This window comes from Tasmannia lanceolata, unplaced genomic scaffold (assembly GCF_043159265.1).
Source record: "Tasmannia lanceolata isolate RefF3 unplaced genomic scaffold, GAP_Taslan_0.1 ptg000003l, whole genome shotgun sequence".
NCBI classification, from domain to species: domain Eukaryota; kingdom Viridiplantae; phylum Streptophyta; class Magnoliopsida; order Canellales; family Winteraceae; genus Tasmannia; species Tasmannia lanceolata.
This window is the reverse complement of record NW_027518680.1, coordinates 29,662,779-29,680,444: the sequence shown is the minus strand read 5'-3', so window position 1 is coordinate 29,680,444 and position 17,666 is coordinate 29,662,779. Positions and strand designations below refer to the sequence as shown.

Here is a 17,666-nt window from a genome sequence, read left to right as displayed (position 1 = left end):
GATGACACCGGATGGACGATCCGAGCATGTCGGGAAGCCGGATGACTGCCAGGGCTGTCATCGCGCGATGGATCTTCCCGAGTACCCCCGAATCAATATAAGAATCGCTACGATCTGACGGGCGGATCAAAAGTTATCGTCGGAACGATATTTGTGCACCAAGGGTAGCTCACGGCCAGTAAACACCTTCCGACCGGATTCATGACTCGCATCCACTAGTACACTCATCCGCTATAGCCTGTACGTCACTGAATCTAAACAAACCCCCGCTATAATTTGACCGCAAATGAAATGTCAGAACGAATTCCGTTTATCGAATCAAACGACACTATCAGCCCGCCATAATAAAGACCTGACGTCTTTGAATTCACCATCCGGAAGAAAATAAAAAGATCCGAACCGAAACGTATGAGGCGACGAACTAAACGTGCGTTTCAGTTCGCATCGATGTTCCAGAACCGAAAGATTGTTCGAAAAAAGTGGTAGATAGCCGAAAAAAGTGACAGGGGTGCAACACGAGGACTTCCCAGGAGGTCACCCATCCTAGTACTACTCTCGCCCAAGCACGCTTAACTTCGGAGTTCTGATGGGATCCAGTGCATTTGTGCTGGTATGATCGCACCCAGCATGCCTCTCCATTGTCAAAGTAATAAAGAGTTTCCACTCGCATTGTCGTACGAAGTCCGTTTAAATGAAAGTGCGAAAAAATCCTGCTAGATGACACCGGATGGACGATCCGAGCATGTCGGGAAGCCGGATGACCGCCAAGGCTGTCATCGCGCGATGAATCTTCCCGAGTACCCCCGAATCAATATAAGAATCGCCACGATCTGACGGGCGGATCAAAAGTTATCGTCGGAACGATATTTGTGCACCAAGGGTAGCTCACGGCCAGTAAACACCTTCCGACCGGATTCATGACTCGCATCCACTAGTACACTCATCCGCTATAGCCTGTACGTCACTGAATCTAAACAAACCCCCGCTATAATTTGACCGCAAATGAAATGTCAGAACGAATTCCGTTTATCGAATCAAACGACACTATCAGCCCGCCATAATAAAGACCGGACGTCTTTGAATTCACCATCCGGAAGAAAATAAAAAGATCCGAACCGAAACGTATGAGGCGACGCACTAAACGTGCGTTTCAGTTCGCATCGATGTTCCAGAACCGAAAGATTGTTCGAAAAAAGTGGTAGATAGCCGAAAAAAGTGACAGGGGTGCAACACGAGGACTTCCCAGGAGGTCACCCATCCTAGTACTACTCTCGCCCAAGCACGCTTAACTTCGGAGTTCTGATGGGATCCAGTGCATTTGTGCTGGTATGATCGCACCCAGCATGCCTCTCCATTGTCAAAGTAATAAAGAGTTTCCACTCGCATTGTCGTACGAAGTCCGTTTAAATGAAAGTGCGAAAAAATCCTGCTAGATGACACCGGATGGACGATCCGAGCATGTCGGGAAGCCGGATGACCGCCAGGGCTGTCATCGCGCGATGAATCTTCCCGAGTACCCCCGAATCAATATAAGAATCGCCACGATCTGACGGGCGGATCAAAAGTTATCGTCGGAACGATATTTGTGCACCAAGGGTAGCTCACGGCCAGTAAACACCTTCCGACCGGATTCATGACTCGCATCCACTAGTACACTCATCCGCCATAGCCTGTACGTCACTGAATCTAAACAAACCCCCGCTATAATTTGACCGCAAATGAAATGTCAGAACGAATTCCGTTTATCGAATCAAACGACACTATCACCCCGCCATAATAAAGACCGGACGTGTTTGAATTCACCATCCGGAAGAAAATAAAAAGATCCGAACCGAAACGTAGGAGGCGACGCACTAAACGTGCGTTTCAGTTCGCATCGATTTTCCAGAACCGAAAGATTGTTCGAAAAAAGTGGTAGATAGCCGAAAAAAGTGACAGGGGTGCAACACGAGGACTTCCCAGGAGGTCACCCATCCTAGTACTACTCTCGCCCAAGCACGCTTAACTTCGGAGTTCTGATGGGATCCAGTGCATTTGTGCTGGTATGATCGCACCCAGCATGCCTCTCCATTGTCAAAGTAATAAAGAGTTTCCACTCGCATTGTCGTACGAAGTCCGTTTAAATGAAAGTGCGAAAAAATCCTGCTAGATGACACCGGATGGACGATCCGAGCATGTCGGGAAGCCGGATGACTGCCAGGGCTGTCATCGCGCGATGGATCTTCCCGAGTACCCCCGAATCAATATAAGAATCGCTACGATCTGACGGGCGGATCAAAAGTTATCGTCGGAACGATATTTGTGCACCAAGGGTAGCTCACGGCCAGTAAACACCTTCCGACCGGATTCATGACTCGCATCCACTAGTACACTCATCCGCTATAGCCTGTACGTCACTGAATCTAAACAAACCCCCGCTATAATTTGACTGCAAATGAAATGTCAGAACGAATTCCGTTTATCGAATCAAACTACACTATCACCCCGCCATAATAAAGACCGGACGTCTTTGAATTCACCATCCGGAAGAAAATAAAAAGATCCGAACCGAAACGTAGGAGGCGACGCACTAAACGTGCGTTTCAGTTCGCATCGATGTTCCAGAACCAAAAGATTGTTCGAAAAAAGTGGTAGATAGCCGAAAAAAGTGACAGGGGTGCAACACGAGGACTTCCCAGGAGGTCACCCATCCTAGTACTACTCTCGCCCAAGCACGCTTAACTTCGGAGTTCTGATGGGATCCAGTGCATTTGTGCTGGTATGATCGCACCCAGCATTCCTCTCCATTGTCAAAGTAATAAAGAGTTTCCACTCGCATTGTCGTACGAAGTCCGTTTAAATGAAAGTGCGAAAAAATCCTGCTAGATGACACCGGATGGACGATCCGAGCATGTCGGGAAGCCGGATGACCGCCAGGGCTGTCATCGCGCGATGAATCTTCCCGAGTACCCCCGAATCAATATAAGAATCGCCACGATCTAACGGGCGGATCAAAAGTTATCGTCGGAACGATATTTGTGCACCAAGGGTAGCTCACGGCCAGTAAACACCTTCCGACCGGATTCATGACTCGCATCCACTAGTACACTCATCCGCTATAGCCTGTACGTCACTGAATCTAAACAAACCCCCGCTATAATTTGACCGCAAATGAAATGTCAGAACGAATTCCGTTTATCGAATCAAACGACACTATCACCCCGCCATAATAAAGACCGGACGTGTTTGAATTCACCATCCGGAAGAAAATAAAAAGATCCGAACCGAAACGTATGAGGCGACGCACTAAACGTGCGTTTCAGTTCGCATCGATGTTCCAGAACCGAAAGATTGTTCGAAAAAAGTGGTAGATAGCCGAGAAAAGTGACAGGGGTGCAACACGAGAACTTCCCAGGAGGTCACCCATCCTAGTACTACTCTCGCCCAAGCACGCTTAACTTCGGAGTTCTGATGGGATCCAGTGCATTTGTGCTGGTATGATCGCACCCAGCATGCCTCTCCATTGTCAAAGTAATAAAGAGTTTCCACTCGCATTGTCGTACGAAGTCCGTTTAAATGAAAGTGCGAAAAAATCCTGCTAGATGACACCGGATGGACGATCCGAGCATGTCGGGAAGCCGGATGACTGCCAGGGCTGTCATCGCGCGATGGATCTTCCCGAGTACCCCCGAATCAATATAAGAATCGCTACGATCTGACGGGCGGATCAAAAGTTATCGTCGGAACGATATTTGTGCACCAAGGGTAGCTCACGGCCAGTAAACACCTTCCGACCGGATTCATGACTCGCATCCACTAGTACACTCATCCGCCATAGCCTGTACGTCACTGAATCTAAACAAACCCCCGCTATAATTTGACCGCAAATGAAATGTCAGAACGAATTCCGTTTATCGAATCAAACGACACTATCACCCCGCCATAATAAAGACCGGACGTGTTTGAATTCACCATCCGGAAGAAAATAAAAAGATCCGAACCGAAACGTAGGAGGCGACGCACTAAACGTGCGTTTCAGTTCGCATCGATTTTCCAGAACCGAAAGATTGTTCGAAAAAAGTGGTAGATAGCCGAAAAAAGTGACAGGGGTGCAACACGAGGACTTCCCAGGAGGTCACCCATCCTAGTACTACTCTCGCCCAAGCACGCTTAACTTCGGAGTTCTGATGGGATCCAGTGCATTTGTGCTGGTATGATCGCACCCAGCATGCCTCTCCATTGTCAAAGTAATAAAGAGTTTCCACTCGCATTGTCGTACGAAGTCCGTTTAAATGAAAGTGCGAAAAAATCCTGCTAGATGACACCGGATGGACGATCCGAGCATGTCGGGAAGCCGGATGACCACCAGGGCTGTCATCGCGCGATGAATCTTCCCGAGTACCCCCGAATCAATATAAGAATCGCCACGATCTGACGGGCGGATCAAAAGTTATCGTCGGAACGATATTTGTGCACCAAGGGTAGCTCACGGCCAGTAAACACCTTCCGACCGGATTCATGACTCGCATCCACTAGTACACTCATCCGCTATAGCCTGTACGTCACTGAATCTAAACAAACCCCCGCTATAATTTGACCGCAAATGAAATGTCAGAACGAATTCCGTTTATCGAATCAAACGACACTATCAGCCCGCCATAATAAAGACCTGACGTCTTTGAATTCACCATCCGGAAGAAAATAAAAAGATCCGAACCGAAACGTATGAGGCGACGCACTAAACGTGCGTTTCAGTTCGCATCGATGTTCCAGAACCGAAAGATTGTTCGAAAAAAGTGGTAGATAGCCGAAAAAAGTGACAGGGGTGCAACACGAGGACTTCCCAGGAGGTCACCCATCCTAGTACTACTCTCGCCCAAGCACGCTTAACTTCGGAGTTCTGATGGGATCCAGTGCATTTGTGCTGGTATGATCGCACCCAGCATGCCTCTCCATTGTCAAAGTAATAAAGAGTTTCCACTCGCATTGTCGTACGAAGTCCGTTTAAATGAAAGTGCGAAAAAATCCTGCTAGATGACACCGGATGGACGATCCGAGCATGTCGGGAAGCCGGATGACCGCCAAGGCTGTCATCGCGCGATGAATCTTCCCGAGTACCCCCGAATCAATATAAGAATCGCCACGATCTGACGGGCGGATCAAAAGTTATCGTCGGAACGATATTTGTGCACCAAGGGTAGCTCACGGCCAGTAAACACCTTCCGACCGGATTCATGACTCGCATCCACTAGTACACTCATACGCTATAGCCTGTACGTCACTGAATCTAAACAAACCCCCGCTATAATTTGACCGCAAATGAAATGTCAGAACGAATTCCGTTTATCGAATCAAACGACACTATCACCCCGCCATAATAAAGACCGGACGTGTTTGAATTTACCATCCGGAAGAAAATAAAAAGATCCGAACCGAAACGTAGGAGGCGACGCACTAAACGTGCGTTTCAGTTCGCATCGATGTTCCAGAACCGAAAGATTGTTCGAAAAAAGTGGTAGATAGCCGAAAAAAGTGACAGGGGTGCAACACGAGGACTTCCCAGGAGGTCACCCATCCTAGTACTACTCTCGCCCAAGCACGCTTAACTTCGGAGTTCTGATGGGATCCAGTGCATTTGTGCTGGTATGATCGCACCCAGCATGCCTCTCCATTGTCAAAGTAATAAAGAGTTTCCACTCGCATTGTCGTACGAAGTCCGTTTAAATGAAAGTGCGAAAAAATCCTGCTAGATGACACCGGATGGACGATCCGAGCATGTCGGGAAGCCGGATGACCGCCAGGGCTGTCATCGCGCGATGAATCTTCCCGAGTACCCCCGAATCAATATAAGAATCGCCACGATCTGACGGGCGGATCAAAAGTTATCGTCGGAACGATATTTGTGCACCAAGGGTAGCTCACGGCCAGTAAACACCTTCCGACCGGATTCATGACTCGCATCCACTAGTACACTCATCCGCTATAGCCTGTACGTCACTGAATCTAAACAAACCCCCGCTATAATTTGACCGCAAATGAAATGTCAGAACGAATTCCGTTTATCGAATCAAACGACACTATCACCCCGCCATAATAAAGACCGGACGTGTTTGAATTCACCATCCGGAAGAAAATAAAAAGATCGGAACCGAAACGTAGGAGGCGACGCACTAAACGTGCGTTTCAGTTCGCATCGATGTTCCAGAACCGAAAGATTGTTCGAAAAAAGTGGTAGATAGCCGAAAAAAGTGACAGGGGTGCAACACGAGGACTTTCCAGGAGGTCACCCATCCTAGTACTACTCTCGCCCAAGCACGCTTAACTTCGGAGTTCTGATGGGATCCAGTGCATTTGTGCTGTTATGATCGCACCCAGCATGCCTCTCCATTGTCAAAGTAATAAAGAGTTTCCACTCGCATTGTCGTACGAAGTCCGTTTAAATGAAAGTGCGAAAAAATCCTGCTAGATGACACCGGATGGACGATCCGAGCATGTCGGGAAGCCGGATGACTGCCAGGGCTGTCATCGCGCGATGGATCTTCCCGAGTACCCCCGAATCAATATAAGAATCGCTACGATCTGACGGGCGGATCAAAAGTTATCGTCGGAACGATATTTGTGCACCAAGGGTAGCTCACGGCCAGTAAACACCTTCCGACCGGATTCATGACTCGCATCCACTAGTACACTCATCCGCTATAGCCTGTACGTCACTGAATCTAAACAAACCCCCGCTATAATTTGACTGCAAATGAAATGTCAGAACGAATTCCGTTTATCGAATCAAACGACACTATCACCCCGCCATAATAAAGACCGGACGTCTTTGAATTCACCATCCGGAAGAAAATAAAAAGATCGGAACCGAAACGTAGGAGGCGACGCACTAAACGTGCGTTTCAGTTCGCATCGATGTTCCAGAACCGAAAGATTGTTCGAAAAAAGTGGTAGATAGCCGAAAAAAGTGACAGGGGTGCAACACGAGGACTTTCCAGGAGGTCACCCATCCTAGTACTACTCTCGCCCAAGCACGCTTAACTTCGGAGTTCTGATGGGATCCAGTGCATTTGTGCTGGTATGATCGCACCCAGCATGCCTCTCCATTGTCAAAGTAATAAAGAGTTTCCACTCGCATTGTCGTACGAAGTCCGTTTAAATGAAAGTGCGAAAAAATCCTGCTAGATGACACCGGATGGACGATCCGAGCATGTCGGGAAGCCGGATGACCACCAGGGCTGTCATCGCGCGATGAATCTTCCCGAGTACCCCCGAATCAATATAAGAATCGCCACGATCTGACGGGCGGATCAAAAGTTATCGTCGGAACGATATTTGTGCACCAAGGGTAGCTCACGGCCAGTAAACACCTTCCGACCGGATTCATGACTCGCATCCACTAGTACACTCATCCGCTATAGCCTGTACGTCACTGAATCTAAACAAACCCCCGCTATAATTTGACCGCAAATGAAATGTCAGAACGAATTCCGTTTATCGAATCAAACGACACTATCAGCCCGCCATAATAAAGACCTGACGTCTTTGAATTCACCATCCGGAAGAAAATAAAAAGATCCGAACCGAAACGTATGAGGCGACGCACTAAACGTGCGTTTCAGTTCGCATCGATGTTCCAGAACCGAAAGATTGTTCGAAAAAAGTGGTAGATAGCCGAAAAAAGTGACAGGGGTGCAACACGAGGACTTCCCAGGAGGTCACCCATCCTAGTACTACTCTCGCCCAAGCACGCTTAACTTCGGAGTTCTGATGGGATCCAGTGCATTTGTGCTGGTATGATCGCACCCAGCATGCCTCTCCATTGTCAAAGTAATAAAGAGTTTCCACTCGCATTGTCGTACGAAGTCCGTTTAAATGAAAGTGCGAAAAAATCCTGCTAGATGACACCGGATGGACGATCCGAGCATGTCGGGAAGCCGGATGACCGCCAGGGCTGTCATCGCGCGATGAATCTTCCCGAGTACCCCCGAATCAATATAAGAATCGCCACGATCTGACGGGCGGATCAAAAGTTATCGTCGGAACGATATTTGTGCACCAAGGGTAGCTCACGGCCAGTAAACACCTTCCGACCGGATTCATGACTCGCATCCACTAGTACACTCATCCGCTATAGCCTGTACGTCACTGAATCTAAACAAACCCCCGCTATAATTTGACCGCAAATGAAATGTCAGAACGAATTCCGTTTATCGAATCAAACGACACTATCACCCCGCCATAATAAAGACCGGACGTGTTTGAATTCACCATCCGGAAGAAAATAAAAAGATCCGAACCGAAACGTAGGAGGCGACGCACTAAACGTGCGTTTCAGTTCGCATCGATGTTCCAGAACCGAAAGATTGTTCGAAAAAAGTGGTAGATAGCCGAAAAAAGTGACAGGGGTGCAACACGAGGACTTCCCAGGAGGTCACCCATCCTAGTACTACTCTCGCCCAAGCACGCTTAACTTCGGAGTTCTGATGGGATCCAGTGCATTTGTGCTGTTATGATCGCACCCAGCATGCCTCTCCATTGTCAAAGTAATAAAGAGTTTCCACTCGCATTGTCGTACGAAGTCCGTTTAAATGAAAGTGCGAAAAAATCCTGCTAGATGACACCGGATGGACGATCCGAGCATGTCGGGAAGCCGGATGACTGCCAGGGCTGTCATCGCGCGTTGGGTCTTCCCGAGTACCCCCGAATCAATATAAGAATCGCTACGATCTGACGGGCGGATCAAAAGTTATCGTCGGAACGATATTTGTGCACCAAGGGTAGCTCACGGCCAGTAAACACCTTCCGACCGGATTCATGACTCGCATCCACTAGTACACTCATCCGCTATAGCCTGTACGTCACTGAATCTAAACAAACCCCCGCTATAATTTGACTGCAAATGAAATGTCAGAACGAATTCCGTTTATCGAATCAAACGACACTATCACCCCGCCATAATAAAGACCGGACGTCTTTGAATTCACCATCCGGAAGAAAATAAAAAGATCCGAACCGAAACGTAGGAGGCGACGCACTAAACGTGCGTTTCAGTTCGCATCGATGTTCCAGAACCGAAAGATTGTTCGAAAAAAGTGGTAGATAGCCGAAAAAAGTGACAGGGGTGCAACACGAGGACTTCCCAGGAGGTCACCCATCCTAGTACTACTCTCGCCCAAGCACGCTTAACTTCGGAGTTCTGATGGGATCCAGTGCATTTGTGCTGGTATGATCGCACCCAGCATGCCTCTCCATTGTCAAAGTAATAAAGAGTTTCCACTCGCATTGTCGTACGAAGTCCGTTTAAATGAAAGTGCGAAAAAATCCTGCTAGATGACACCGGATGGACGATCCGAGCATGTCGGGAAGCCGGATGACCGCCAGGGCTGTCATCGCGCGATGAATCTTCCCGAGTACCCCCGAATCAATATAAGAATCGCCACGATCTGACGGGCGGATCAAAAGTTATCGTCGGAACGATATTTGTGCACCAAGGGTAGCTCACGGCCAGTAAACACCTTCCGACCGGATTCATGACTCGCATCCACTAGTACACTCATCCGCTATAGCCTGTACGTCACTGAATCTAAACAAACCCCCGCTATAATTTGACCGCAAATGAAATGTCAGAACGAATTCCGTTTATCGAATCAAACGACACTATCAGCCCGCCATAATAAAGACCTGACGTGTTTGAATTCACCATCCGGAAGAAAATAAAAAGATCCGAACCGAAACGTATGAGGCGACGCACTAAACGTGCGTTTCAGTTCGCATCGATGTTCCAGAACCGAAAGATTGTTCGAAAAAAGTGGTAGATAGCCGAGAAAAGTGACAGGGGTGCAACACGAGAACTTCCCAGGAGGTCACCCATCCTAGTACTACTCTCGCCCAAGCACGCTTAACTTCGGAGTTCTGATGGGATCCAGTGCATTTGTGCTGGTATGATCGCACCCAGCATGCCTCTCCATTGTCAAAGTAATAAAGAGTTTCCACTCGCATTGTCGTACGAAGTCCGTTTAAATGAAAGTGCGAAAAAATCCTGCTAGATGACACCGGATGGACGATCCGAGCATGTCGGGAAGCCGGATGACTGCCAGGGCTGTCATCGCGCGATGGATCTTCCCGAGTACCCCCGAATCAATATAAGAATCGCTACGATCTGACGGGCGGATCAAAAGTTATCGTCGGAACGATATTTGTGCACCAAGGGTAGCTCACGGCCAGTAAACACCTTCCGACCGGATTCATGACTCGCATCCACTAGTACACTCATCCGCTATAGCCTGTACGTCACTGAATCTAAACAAACCCCCGCTATAATTTGACTGCAAATGAAATGTCAGAACGAATTCCGTTTATCGAATCAAACGACACTATCACCCCGCCATAATAAAGACCGGACGTCTTTGAATTCACCATCCGGAAGAAAATAAAAAGATCGGAACCGAAACGTAGGAGGCGACGCACTAAACGTGCGTTTCAGTTCGCATCGATGTTCCAGAACCGAAAGATTGTTCGAAAAAAGTGGTAGATACCCGAAAAAAGTGACAGGGGTGCAACACGAGGACTTTCCAGGAGGTCACCCATCCTAGTACTACTCTCGCCCAAGCACGCTTAACTTCGGAGTTCTGATGGGATCCAGTGCATTTGTGCTGGTATGATCGCACCCAGCATGCCTCTCCATTGTCAAAGTAATAAAGAGTTTCCACTCGCATTGTCGTACGAAGTCCGTTTAAATGAAAGTGCGAAAAAATCCTGCTAGATGACACCGGATGGACGATCCGAGCATTTCGGGAAGCCGGATGACCACCAGGGCTGTCATCGCGCGATGAATCTTCCCGAGTACCCCCGAATCAATATAAGAATCGCCACGATCTGACGGGCGGATCAAAAGTTATCGTCGGAACGATATTTGTGCACCAAGGGTAGCTCACGGCCAGTAAACACCTTCCGACCGGATTCATGACTCGCATCCACTAGTACACTCAACCGCTATAGCCTGTACGTCACTGAATCTAAACAAACCCCCGCTATAATTTGACCGCAAATGAAATGTCAGAACGAATTCCGTTTATCGAATCAAACGACACTATCAGCCCGCCATAATAAAGACCTGACGTCTTTGAATTCACCATCCGGAAGAAAATAAAAAGATCCGAACCGAAACGTATGAGGCGACGCACTAAACGTGCGTTTCAGTTCGCATCGATGTTCCAGAACCGAAAGATTGTTCGAAAAAAGTGGTAGATAGCCGAAAAAAGTGACAGGGGTGCAACACGAGGACTTCCCAGGAGGTCACCCATCCTAGTACTACTCTCGCCCAAGCACGCTTAACTTCGGAGTTCTGATGGGATCCAGTGCATTTGTGCTGGTATGATCGCACCCAGCATGCCTCTCCATTGTCAAAGTAATAAAGAGTTTCCACTCGCATTGTCGTACGAAGTCCGTTTAAATGAAAGTGCGAAAAAATCCTGCTAGATGACACCGGATGGACGATCCGAGCATGTCGGGAAGCCGGATGACCGCCAAGGCTGTCATCGCGCGATGAATCTTCCCGAGTACCCCCGAATCAATATAAGAATCGCCACGATCTGACGGGCGGATCAAAAGTTATCGTCGGAACGATATTTGTGCACCAAGGGTAGCTCACGGCCAGTAAACACCTTCCGACCGGATTCATGACTCGCATCCACTAGTACACTCATCCGCTATAGCCTGTACGTCACTGAATCTAAACAAACCCCCGCTATAATTTGACCGCAAATGAAATGTCAGAACGAATTCCGTTTATCGAATCAAACGACACTATCACCCCGCCATAATAAAGACCGGACGTGTTTGAATTTACCATCCGGAAGAAAATAAAAAGATCCGAACCGAAACGTAGGAGGCGACGCACTAAACGTGCGTTTCAGTTCGCATCGATGTTCCAGAACCGAAAGATTGTTCGAAAAAAGTGGTAGATAGCCGAAAAAAGTGACAGGGGTGCAACACGAGGACTTCCCAGGAGGTCACCCATCCTAGTACTACTCTCGCCCAAGCACGCTTAACTTCGGAGTTCTGATGGGATCCAGTGCATTTGTGCTGGTATGATCGCACCCAGCATGCCTCTCCATTGTCAAAGTAATAAAGAGTTTCCACTCGCATTGTCGTACGAAGTCCGTTTAAATGAAAGTGCGAAAAAATCCTGCTAGATGACACCGGATGGACGATCCGAGCATGTCGGGAAGCCGGAAGACCGCCAGGGCTGTCATCGCGCGATGAATCTTCCCGAGTACCCCCGAATCATTATAAGAATCGCCACGATCTGACGGGCGGATCAAAAGTTATCGTCGAAACGATATTTGTGCACCAAGGGTAGCTCACGGCCAGTAAACACCTTCCGACCGGATTCATGACTCGCATCCACTAGTACACTCATCCGCTATAGCCTGTACGTCACTGAATCTAAACAAACCCCCGCTATAATTTGACCGCAAATGAAATGTCAGAACGAATTCCGTTTGTCGAATCAAACGACACTATCAGCCCGCCATAATAAAGACCTGACGTCTTTGAATTCACCATCCGGAAGAAAATAAAAAGATCCGAACCGAAACGTATGAGGCGACGCACTAAACGTGCGTTTCAGTTCGCATCGATGTTCCAGAACCGAAAGATTGTTCGAAAAAAGTGGTAGATAGCCGAAAAAAGTGACAGGGGTGCAACACGAGGACTTCCCAGGAGGTCACCCATCCTAGTACTACTCTCGCCCAAGCACGCTTAACTTCAGAGTTCTGATGGGATCCAGTGCATTTGTGCTGGTATGATCGCACCCAGCATGCCTCTCCATTGTCAAAGTAATAAAGAGTTTCCACTCGCATTGTCGTACGAAGTCCGTTTAAATGAAAGTGCGAAAAAATCCTGCTAGATGACACCGGATGGACGATCCGAGCATGTCGGGAAGCCAGATGACCGCCAGGGCTGTCATCGCGCGATGAATCTTCCCGAGTACCCCCGAATCATTATAAGAATCGCCACGATCTGACGGGCGGATCAAAAGTTATCGTCGGAACGATATTTGTGCACCAAGGGTAGCTCACGGCCAGTAAACACCTTCCGACCGGATTCATGACTCGCATCCACTAGTACACTCATCCGCTATAGCCTGTACGTCACTGAATCTAAACAAACCCCCGCTATAATTTGACCGCAAATGAAATGTCAGAACGAATTCCGTTTATCGAATCAAACGACACTATCAGCCCGCCATAATAAAGACCGGACGTGTTTGAATTCACCATCCGGAAGAAAATAAAAAGATCCAAACCGAAACGTAGGAGGCGACGCACTAAACGTGCGTTTCAGTTCGCATCGATGTTCCAGAACCGAAAGATTGTTCGAAAAAAGTGGTAGACAGCCGAAAAAAGTGACAGGGGTGCAACACGAGGACTTCCCAGGAGGTCACCCATCCTGGTACTACTCTCGCCCAAGCACGCTTAACTTCGGAGTTCTGATGAGATCCAGTGCATTTGTGCTGGTATGATCGCACCCAGCATGCCTCTCCATTGTCAAAGTAATAAAGAGTTTCCACTCGCATTGTCGTACGAAGTCCGTTTAAATGAAAGTGCGAAAAAATCCTGCTAGATGACACCAGATGGACGATCCGAGCATGTCGGGAAGCCGGATGACCGCCAGGGCTGTCATCGCGCGATGGATCTTCCCGAGTACCCCCGAATCAATATAAGAATCGCGACGATCTGACGGGCGGATCAAAAGTTATCGTCGGAACGATATTTGTGCACCAAGGGTAGCTCACGGCCAGTAAACACCTTCCGACCGGATTCATGACTCGCATCCACTAGTACACTCATCCGCTATAGCCTGTACGTCACTGAATCTAAACAAACCCCCGCTATAATTTGACCGCAAATGAAATGTCAGAACGAATTCCGTTTATCGGATCAAACGACACTATCACCCCGCCATAATAAAGACCGGACGTCTTTGAATTCACCATCCGGAAGAAAATAAAAAGATCCGAACCGAAACGTAGGAGGCGACGCACTAAACGTGCGTTTCAGTTCGCATCGATGTTCCAGAACTGAAAGATTGTTCGAAAAAAGTGGTAGATAGCCGAAAAAAGTGACAGGGGTGCAACACGAGGACTTCCCAGGAGGTCACCCATCCTAGTACTACTCTCGCCCAAGCACGCTTAACTTCGGAGTTCTCATGGGATCCAGTGCATTTGTGCTGGTATGATCGCACCCAGCATGCCTCTCCATTGTCAAAGTAATAAAGAGTTTCCACTCGCATTGTCGTACGAAGTCCGTTTAAATGAAAGTGCGAAAAAATCCTGCTAGATGACACCGGATGGACGATCCGAGCATGTCGGGAAGCCGGATGACTGCCAGGGCTGTCATCGCGCGATGGATCTTCCCGAGTACCCCCGAATCAATATAAGAATCGCTACGATCTGACGGGCGGATCAAAAGTTATCGTCGGAACGATATTTGTGCACCAAGGGTAGCTCACGGCCAGTAAACACCTTCCGACCGGATTCATGACTCGCATCCACTAGTACACTCATCCGCTATAGCCTGTACGTCACTGAATCTAAACAAACCCCCGCTATAATTTGACCGCAAATGAAATGTCAGAACGAATTCCGTTTATCGAATCAAACGACACTATCACCCCGCCATAATAAAGACCTGACGTCTTTGAATTCACCATCCGGAAGAAAATAAAAAGATCCGAACCGAAACGTATGAGGCGACGCACTAAACGTGCGTTTCAGTTCGCATCGATGTTCCAGAACCAAAAGATTGTTCGAAAAAAGTGGTAGATAGCCGAAAAAAGTGACAGGGGTGCAACACGAGGACTTCCCAGGAGGTCACCCATCCTAGTACTACTCTCGCCCAAGCACGCTTAACTTCAGAGTTCTGATGGGATCCAGTGCATTTGTGCTGGTATGATCGCACCCAGCATGCCTCTCCATTGTCAAAGTAATAAAGAGTTTCCACTCGCATTGTCGTACGAAGTCCGTTTAAATGAAAGTGCGAAAAAATCCTGCTAGATGACACCGGATGGACGATCCGAGCATGTCGGGAAGCCAGATGACCGCCAGGGCTGTCATCGCGCGATGAATCTTCCCGAGTACCCCCGAATCATTATAAGAATCGCCACGATCTGACGGGCGGATCAAAAGTTATCGTCGGAACGATATTTGTGCACCAAGGGTAGCTCACGGCCAGTAAACACCTTCCGACCGGATTCATGACTCGCATCCACTAGTACACTCATCCGCTATAGCCTGTACGTCACTGAATCTAAACAAACCCCCGCTATAATTTGACCGCAAATGAAATGTCAGAACGAATTCCGTTTATCGAATCAAACGACACTATCACCCCGCCATAATAAAGACCGGACGTGTTTGAATTCACCATCCGGAAGAAAATAAAAAGATCCAAACCGAAACGTAGGAGGCGACGCACTAAACGTGCGTTTCAGTTCGCATCGATGTTCCAGAACCGAAAGATTGTTCGAAAAAAGTGGTAGACAGCCGAAAAAAGTGACAGGGGTGCAACACGAGGACTTCCCAGGAGGTCACCCATCCTGGTACTACTCTCGCCCAAGCACGCTTAACTTCGGAGTTCTGATGAGATCCAGTGCATTTGTGCTGGTATGATCGCACCCAGCATGCCTCTCCATTGTCAAAGTAATAAAGAGTTTCCACTCGCATTGTCGTACGAAGTCCGTTTAAATGAAAGTGCGAAAAAATCCTGCTAGATGACACCAGATGGACGATCCGAGCATGTCGGGAAGCCGGATGACCGCCAGGGCTGTCATCGCGCGATGGATCTTCCCGAGTACCCCCGAATCAATATAAGAATCGCGACGATCTGACGGGCGGATCAAAAGTTATCGTCGGAACGATATTTGTGCACCAAGGGTAGCTCACGGCCAGTAAACACCTTCCGACCGGATTCATGACTCGCATCCACTAGTACACTCATCCGCTATAGCCTGTACGTCACTGAATCTAAACAAACCCCCGCTATAATTTGACCGCAAATGAAATGTCAGAACGAATTCCGTTTATCGGATCAAACGACACTATCACCCCGCCATAATAAAGACCGGACGTCTTTGAATTCACCATCCGGAAGAAAATAAAAAGATCCGAACCGAAACGTAGGAGGCGACGCACTAAACGTGCGTTTCAGTTCGCATCGATGTTCCAGAACTGAAAGATTGTTCGAAAAAAGTGGTAGATAGCCGAAAAAAGTGACAGGGGTGCAACACGAGGACTTCCCAGGAGGTCACCCATCCTAGTACTACTCTCGCCCAAGCACGCTTAACTTCGGAGTTCTGATGAGATCCAGTGCATTTGTGCTGGTATGATCGCACCCAGCATGCCTCTCCATTGTCAAAGTAATAAAGAGTTTCCACTCGCATTGTCGTACGAAGTCCGTTTAAATGAAAGTGCGAAAAAATCCTGCTAGATGACACCGGATGGACGATCCGAGCATGTCGGGAAGCCGGATGACCGCCAGGGTTGTCATCGCGCGTTGAATCTTCCCGAGTACCCCCGAATCAATATAAGAATCGCCACGATCTGACGGGCGGATCAAAAGTTATCGTCGGAACGATATTTGTGCACCAAGGGTAGCTCACGGCCAGTAAACACCTTCCGACCGGATTCATGACTCGCATCCACTAGTACACTCATCCGCTATAGCCTGTACGTCACTGAATCTAAACAAACCCCCGCTATAATTTGACCGCAAATGAAATGTCAGAACGAATTCCGTTTATCAAATGAAACGACACTATCAGCCCGCCATAATAAAGACCTGACGTCTTTGAATTCACCATCCGGAAGAAAATAAAAAGATCCGAACCGAAACGTATGAGGCGACGCACTAAACGTGCGTTTCAGTTCGCATCGATGTTCCAGAACCGAAAGATTGTTCGAAAAAAGTGGTAGATAGCCGAAAAAAGTGACAGGGGTGCAACACGAGGACTTCCCAGGAGGTCACCCATCCTAGTACTACTCTCGCCCAAGCACGCTTAACTTCGGAGTTCTGATGGGATCCAGTGCATTTGTGCTGGTATGATCGCACCCAGCATGCCTCTCCATTGTCAAAGTAATAAAGAGTTTCCACTCGCATTGTCGTACGAAGTCCGTTTAAATGAAAGTGCGAAAAAATCCTGCTAGATGACACCGGATGGACGATCCGAGCATGTCGGGAAGCCGGATGACTGCCAGGGCTGTCATCGCGCGATGGATCTTCCCGAGTACCCCCGAATCAATATAAGAATCGCTACGATCTGACGGGCGGATCAAAAGTTATCGTCGGAACGATATTTGTGCACCAAGGGTAGCTCACGGCCAGTAAACACCTTCCGACCGGATTCATGACTCGCATCCACTAGTACACTCATCCGCTATAGCCTGTACGTCACTGAATCTAAACAAACCCCCGCTATAATTTGACTGCAAATGAAATGTCAGAACGAATTCCGTTTATCGAATCAAACGACACTATCACCCCGCCATAATAAAGACCGGACGTCTTTGAATTCACCATCCGGAAGAAAATAAAAAGATCCGAACCGAAACGTAGGAGGCGACGCACTAAACGTGCGTTTCAGTTCGCATCGATGTTCCAGAACCAAAAGATTGTTCGAAAAAAGTG

General features: G+C 48.1%; 24 non-coding genes across 24 annotated transcripts; all 24 read right to left on the bottom strand.

Moving 5' to 3' along the window:
• Nucleotides 1-505: 505 nt before the first annotated feature.
• Nucleotides 506-624, bottom strand: LOC143870875 (5S ribosomal RNA). The gene has a single exon (XR_013245655.1). It is a non-coding gene; the product is annotated as a 5S ribosomal RNA (ribosomal RNA).
• A 597-nt stretch (nt 625-1,221) lies between these two features.
• LOC143870874 (5S ribosomal RNA) lies at nt 1,222-1,340 on the bottom strand. Its single transcript, XR_013245654.1, has one exon. It is a non-coding gene; the product is annotated as a 5S ribosomal RNA (ribosomal RNA).
• Nucleotides 1,341-1,937: 597 nt separating this feature from the next.
• On the bottom strand, nt 1,938-2,056 carry LOC143870873 (5S ribosomal RNA). Its single transcript, XR_013245653.1, has one exon. It is a non-coding gene; the product is annotated as a 5S ribosomal RNA (ribosomal RNA).
• A 597-nt stretch (nt 2,057-2,653) lies between these two features.
• LOC143870872 (5S ribosomal RNA) lies at nt 2,654-2,772 on the bottom strand. Its single transcript, XR_013245652.1, has one exon. It is a non-coding gene; the product is annotated as a 5S ribosomal RNA (ribosomal RNA).
• A 597-nt stretch (nt 2,773-3,369) lies between these two features.
• LOC143870413 (5S ribosomal RNA) lies at nt 3,370-3,488 on the bottom strand. The gene has a single exon (XR_013245194.1). It is a non-coding gene; the product is annotated as a 5S ribosomal RNA (ribosomal RNA).
• Nucleotides 3,489-4,085: 597 nt separating this feature from the next.
• LOC143870871 (5S ribosomal RNA) lies at nt 4,086-4,204 on the bottom strand. Its single transcript, XR_013245651.1, has one exon. It is a non-coding gene; the product is annotated as a 5S ribosomal RNA (ribosomal RNA).
• Nucleotides 4,205-4,801: 597 nt separating this feature from the next.
• LOC143870869 (5S ribosomal RNA) lies at nt 4,802-4,920 on the bottom strand. The gene has a single exon (XR_013245650.1). It is a non-coding gene; the product is annotated as a 5S ribosomal RNA (ribosomal RNA).
• A 597-nt stretch (nt 4,921-5,517) lies between these two features.
• LOC143870868 (5S ribosomal RNA) lies at nt 5,518-5,636 on the bottom strand. Its single transcript, XR_013245649.1, has one exon. It is a non-coding gene; the product is annotated as a 5S ribosomal RNA (ribosomal RNA).
• A 597-nt stretch (nt 5,637-6,233) lies between these two features.
• On the bottom strand, nt 6,234-6,352 carry LOC143874838 (5S ribosomal RNA). Its single transcript, XR_013249506.1, has one exon. It is a non-coding gene; the product is annotated as a 5S ribosomal RNA (ribosomal RNA).
• Nucleotides 6,353-6,949: 597 nt separating this feature from the next.
• Nucleotides 6,950-7,068, bottom strand: LOC143873761 (5S ribosomal RNA). Its single transcript, XR_013248461.1, has one exon. It is a non-coding gene; the product is annotated as a 5S ribosomal RNA (ribosomal RNA).
• Nucleotides 7,069-7,665: 597 nt separating this feature from the next.
• On the bottom strand, nt 7,666-7,784 carry LOC143870867 (5S ribosomal RNA). The gene has a single exon (XR_013245648.1). It is a non-coding gene; the product is annotated as a 5S ribosomal RNA (ribosomal RNA).
• A 597-nt stretch (nt 7,785-8,381) lies between these two features.
• On the bottom strand, nt 8,382-8,500 carry LOC143874193 (5S ribosomal RNA). Its single transcript, XR_013248881.1, has one exon. It is a non-coding gene; the product is annotated as a 5S ribosomal RNA (ribosomal RNA).
• A 597-nt stretch (nt 8,501-9,097) lies between these two features.
• On the bottom strand, nt 9,098-9,216 carry LOC143870866 (5S ribosomal RNA). The gene has a single exon (XR_013245647.1). It is a non-coding gene; the product is annotated as a 5S ribosomal RNA (ribosomal RNA).
• Nucleotides 9,217-9,813: 597 nt separating this feature from the next.
• LOC143870402 (5S ribosomal RNA) lies at nt 9,814-9,932 on the bottom strand. The gene has a single exon (XR_013245183.1). It is a non-coding gene; the product is annotated as a 5S ribosomal RNA (ribosomal RNA).
• Nucleotides 9,933-10,529: 597 nt separating this feature from the next.
• On the bottom strand, nt 10,530-10,648 carry LOC143873760 (5S ribosomal RNA). The gene has a single exon (XR_013248460.1). It is a non-coding gene; the product is annotated as a 5S ribosomal RNA (ribosomal RNA).
• Nucleotides 10,649-11,245: 597 nt separating this feature from the next.
• LOC143870865 (5S ribosomal RNA) lies at nt 11,246-11,364 on the bottom strand. The gene has a single exon (XR_013245646.1). It is a non-coding gene; the product is annotated as a 5S ribosomal RNA (ribosomal RNA).
• Nucleotides 11,365-11,961: 597 nt separating this feature from the next.
• Nucleotides 11,962-12,080, bottom strand: LOC143870863 (5S ribosomal RNA). The gene has a single exon (XR_013245644.1). It is a non-coding gene; the product is annotated as a 5S ribosomal RNA (ribosomal RNA).
• A 597-nt stretch (nt 12,081-12,677) lies between these two features.
• LOC143873379 (5S ribosomal RNA) lies at nt 12,678-12,796 on the bottom strand. Its single transcript, XR_013248090.1, has one exon. It is a non-coding gene; the product is annotated as a 5S ribosomal RNA (ribosomal RNA).
• Nucleotides 12,797-13,393: 597 nt separating this feature from the next.
• LOC143873324 (5S ribosomal RNA) lies at nt 13,394-13,512 on the bottom strand. The gene has a single exon (XR_013248038.1). It is a non-coding gene; the product is annotated as a 5S ribosomal RNA (ribosomal RNA).
• Nucleotides 13,513-14,109: 597 nt separating this feature from the next.
• Nucleotides 14,110-14,228, bottom strand: LOC143873367 (5S ribosomal RNA). The gene has a single exon (XR_013248079.1). It is a non-coding gene; the product is annotated as a 5S ribosomal RNA (ribosomal RNA).
• Nucleotides 14,229-14,825: 597 nt separating this feature from the next.
• Nucleotides 14,826-14,944, bottom strand: LOC143873377 (5S ribosomal RNA). The gene has a single exon (XR_013248088.1). It is a non-coding gene; the product is annotated as a 5S ribosomal RNA (ribosomal RNA).
• Nucleotides 14,945-15,541: 597 nt separating this feature from the next.
• Nucleotides 15,542-15,660, bottom strand: LOC143873323 (5S ribosomal RNA). The gene has a single exon (XR_013248037.1). It is a non-coding gene; the product is annotated as a 5S ribosomal RNA (ribosomal RNA).
• Nucleotides 15,661-16,257: 597 nt separating this feature from the next.
• Nucleotides 16,258-16,376, bottom strand: LOC143873173 (5S ribosomal RNA). Its single transcript, XR_013247895.1, has one exon. It is a non-coding gene; the product is annotated as a 5S ribosomal RNA (ribosomal RNA).
• A 597-nt stretch (nt 16,377-16,973) lies between these two features.
• Nucleotides 16,974-17,092, bottom strand: LOC143870862 (5S ribosomal RNA). Its single transcript, XR_013245643.1, has one exon. It is a non-coding gene; the product is annotated as a 5S ribosomal RNA (ribosomal RNA).
• Nucleotides 17,093-17,666: the final 574 nt, after the last annotated feature.